Genomic DNA, 4,637 nt, shown 5'->3' with positions numbered 1-4,637 from the left:
CTTGTTTGGAAATGGGGTTTTTGCAGATGTAATCAAGTTAGGATGAGGTCATTAGGGTGGGTCCTAATCTAATATCACCAGCGTCCTTATAAAAAAAGGAGACGATAAAGACCCACAGTGAACACAGGACGGTCATGTGACCGCAAAGGCAGAGTTTGGAATGATGCATCTACAAGCCAAGGAACGCCTAAGGCCACTAGAAGCTGGAAGAGGCAGGAGAGGATCGTTCCCTACAAGCTTTGCTGAGAACACTGGGTGTCAACACATTGATTTTGAATTACTAGCTTCCAGAATGATGAGAGAATAAATTTCTGTTGTTTAAACAACCTATTTTGTGGTACTTTGTTAAGACAGCCCTGTGAAACTGATATACCATCAAAGAAGTAACAGTAAAATATAGCACAGGAGTTTCTTAAAATGTTGGGAAAATAAACAGTAGCCTGCACAAATGAACAAAGATACCAACCTAGTAATGCTCTGACCTGACACCACCCAAACCACTCCTGTTACTTCCCAGACATCAACTTAAATTGACACAACAATAAAAAATTAAAAGAGCAAGTCAATTCACCTTTGGGGACTTGAAAACCAGAATCCACACATGCCATAATGTTTGAGCAACTATTTCTGCTAAACAACATCGAAGAAGGATGCTGAGTGTCAATTCAAAGTCTTCTTGGAAAACGTGATGTAGTATTGTGGCAGAGGTGTCCCACATTGTGTCCTCCATTGACCCTGATCTAGAGAAGGTATTCCTTGACATGATGGGCAGAAAAATGAATCTGATTACACGTTCAATGCAGCAAACATCTACAACGTATCTACTGTGTTCCAGACTCTGTACAGTGGTGAGAACACCAGACATCAGACTTTGTAGCAATACAGTCAAGTAAGAGAGGCCATGAGTACTAGTAAAAGTACAACACAGAAACCTAATTGGTACTGAGCATGGGGCTCTGGCCAGGGAGCATGTCTCTGAAGTACTGAAACTTAAGTTGAGATTCTAAGCATGAGAAGAAGTCATCTTAGTAGATTCTGGGACTAAGTGTGACCCAGGCAAATGGACCAGAATGTACCAGGTTCTTTGTTGGGAAAGTACTATAGTTGGAACCTGAAGGAAAGTCTGTCAAATTACTAGGGAGGAAACAAATGATATAAAATGTCTCTGGAAACACACTCAAGGGTTAGATGATGGATCACAGGGATGTATTTTGGTCTTTGTATTTTAAAGGAAGTACCATATGCAGATCCTGAAATATTTTAAGAGACAGACTACCATAAATCAATCGAAATGCTTTAAAATAACCTGGGCGTTGTATAGAGAATGGACTGGAGGGGGCCAGAAATCAAAGTTGGGAGATCAGATGAAGTGATTCTATAGTCTATGGAGACATCATGGTGAATTAAGCTAGGGCATTGGCAATGAAGAAGGAATGAAATGGATATTTTTTGGAAATGTCTTTGAGTTTCAGTGGCAGGACTTTCAGTGGAGAAGGAGAGGTAGTTGTCAGGAGTAACTCCCAGGTTTGGCTTGAATAATTGGTTTGATGTATTTCTTGAGGTGAGTAAGACTAGGGGGTAAACAATGAGGTCAGATTCAACTAGATGAGAAAGCTGGATATTGGCACAGTGGCTTCACTAGGTGGAGAAAAGACTCTTTGCTCAGATTCTTCACCAAAATCTAACTCCCTCAACTCTTAACACTTATCTCATCCCCCAACTTAAGATCCAAGGAAAAAATGTGATAGCATCAACTATAAGGGAACACTCTTGTGCTCCATCTGAGAAGTTACATCCATCACAGGCCTTTCTTTGCTCAATAATTAGCAAACATGAAAAGTAGCATGAGTCTGGGGAAATTATATCAATATAAAAAGAAGCAAACTATTAAATAAATAGGTATAATTAGGTTCCTAAAGTTTTAAAATTCAAAAAGTCAATTTTGGATAGCACTTGTTTTGAATTATCTCAAAAATTAAATAAAATAAGAACACTATGAAGCAAGATATAAAAGTCAGAAAAATTTTAAGCTCCAATTTTAAATGAAAAGAGAGAATGGCACATTTAAAAAAACATAAGTAACAAATGGAGTTAAGAAAAAGTAAGGAGGGAATTTATTAATGCAGAAAAATAAATCAGAGTTGAAGTGATCATGTATGCCTTAGAATTCACAGGAGAAGAATAAAGTGTAAACAATGAAAGTTGATAGGTATAGAGGACAAATAAAAGAAAGAAATAAAATAAGAATAAAGACTATAATAGAAAGGAAAATGGTAAGAATTTCCAGACAATGATAATCTAATTAAAAAACTTCAGAAGAATCAACTGAAAAACTAGAGTTACAAAAAATTGCCTGATTTAAGATCAAAACACAAATATCTTACATATCTAAAAATATTAATTAAAAAATACAGTGATAAAAATGTAAAAATGTGGGCTGACCCAGTGGCTTAGCGGTTAAGTTCCTGTGCTCCACTTCAGTGGCCCAGGGTTTGCCGGTTCAGATCCCACACAGACCTATGCACTGCTTATCAAGCCGTGCTGTGGCAGGCATCCCATACATAAAATGGAGGAAGATGGGCACAGATGTTAGCTCAGGGCTAATCATCCTCAAAAAAAAAAAAAGTAAAACTGACATAAAATAAAATACCTAGGAAATAAAATAAGAAAATAGAAGACGTTTATGAAGAAAATTAGAAACACTACTAAAGATATAAACATGGCCTGAATTACTAGAGGCATTGTGTCCATGGCATAGATTCAATAAGGCAAAAAAGTTGTCACGTCTCCAAAATTAATCCGCAAATACAGTGTGAGTATAGCCAAAACTTTAATAAGATTTTTCAGAAAATCTGACAAACGATCCTAAAATGTATATAATTCAACATGTGCACAAAAGAGCCACACTATTGTGGAAAATAACAAAAGAAGAGCTTTTCTTTCAAGATATCAAAACGTATTTTACATTTCAAGTTACTAATACAGTGTAGGATTTGCATTAAATGAATAGAATGGAGGAGAATGGAGGGTATGGGAATGAGGTATATTCATGAAGTCGGAAGGGCAGTGGTATGGTCTGAAAGCACCCCCCACAAATTCACGCATTGATATCCTGATACCCAAGTTGACCATATTAGGAGGTGATTAGGTCATGAGGGCAGAGCCTTCATGAATGAGGTTAGTGCCGTTATGAAAGAGAGCTCAGAGAGCTTCCTTGCCCTTCCACCATGTGAGGACACAATTAATTAGAAGCCTGCAACCCCAAAGAGGGCTTTCACCAGAACCCAAACACTCAGCACCCTGATCTTGGACTCCCAGCCTCCAGACCCATGAGCAATAAATTTCTGTTGTTTGTGAGCTGCCCAGGTTGTGGTTTTCTCTCATAGCAGCCCAAATGCACCAAGACAAGGTGGGAAGTGCTCATAAAGAAGACCCTAAACAAACGCCTAGCAAAAACAGATAGATGTTCATCATCAAAAGTAAGTACTTTTATGTTTACTTAAAAGCAAAGTTAAAGAATAAGAAAAGACTTGCGGAAAATATTTTCTATGCATATAACAAAGGAAAACTTTGGGAAAAAATTTGTAAAAACTACAAATTAATTTTTTTAAATGACAACCCAATAAAATAAAACAGAGGTGTAACAACAAATGAAATAAAATATTTGATAATAATGAAAAGTACTTGAACTTCACTATAACCACAGGATATGGAAAATAAACCAGAGTTAATATTTCTGCTCATTAGATTGGTAAAATTTCCAGTTTTATACCTAAGCTGGCAATTGAGAGGAAATGTCTATCTTTCTGCACTCATAGCTGACTGTATGTCATTTCATACAGTCCTTGAAAGGAGAAAAAAATGAAACCCTGTCAATGTCTATTCTACAGCCTAAGCTTTCATTGTCAGATAGGCATATTCAGATGTGTTACGGAGAAACAAAGATAATGGAATAATATTGGAGTGTTAATACAGATCATATTTGTTGCAATTTATTTGAATTATCTAAACACAAGCTGAAACTACCCAATTCAACTTGAAGTTCATTCTTTTTGGTCTTAAATGTGATACGGTTGCCATAGCAACTCTTTAAAAACAAATTATTTAAAAGAACACCTGTGTCAATAAGCATCCATCTGAAATATGTAAGTTCTTACAATTCAATGTACTTTAATTTCTTCTACGTTAATTCCTATATTTCACCTAAAGAATAAGGATTAATAGTTTGTCTCGTAACCGTATCACTGTAGGCCAAAATGTCTCCAATTTATGCACAAACACATTTTTCATGAATTCCTGGGAGAGCAAAACAAAAATTCAGTACAAATACTTTTTGAAATGATTTCTTCTTTTTTTTTTTCTGAATGCAAGGGAAGGAAAGGAAAGAGACTCTGATACTGAAGAAGGAAGGCTGGAATGGAAACTTGATTAGTGAAAATACTTTAAAGAAATTTAAAATCCACCTGGCACTCAGATATAAAAAGCAATGAAGATTGAGCTGCTGCACTGACGTTTCTGTCTCGATTGCCAAGGATTGTGATGACTCATAATTCATTGCTATGCCAGTCTGTCTGTCCAGCACAAGGTTAAAACAAATGGAAAAGCAAAATGCAAGGCTAGTGTCAGCATGGTGCTGG

The sequence above is a fragment of the Equus przewalskii genome, chromosome 32 (genome assembly GCF_037783145.1).
Source record: "Equus przewalskii isolate Varuska chromosome 32, EquPr2, whole genome shotgun sequence".
Classification (NCBI taxonomy): Eukaryota; Metazoa; Chordata; class Mammalia; order Perissodactyla; family Equidae; genus Equus; species Equus przewalskii.
This window is presented reverse-complemented; position numbering follows the sequence as displayed.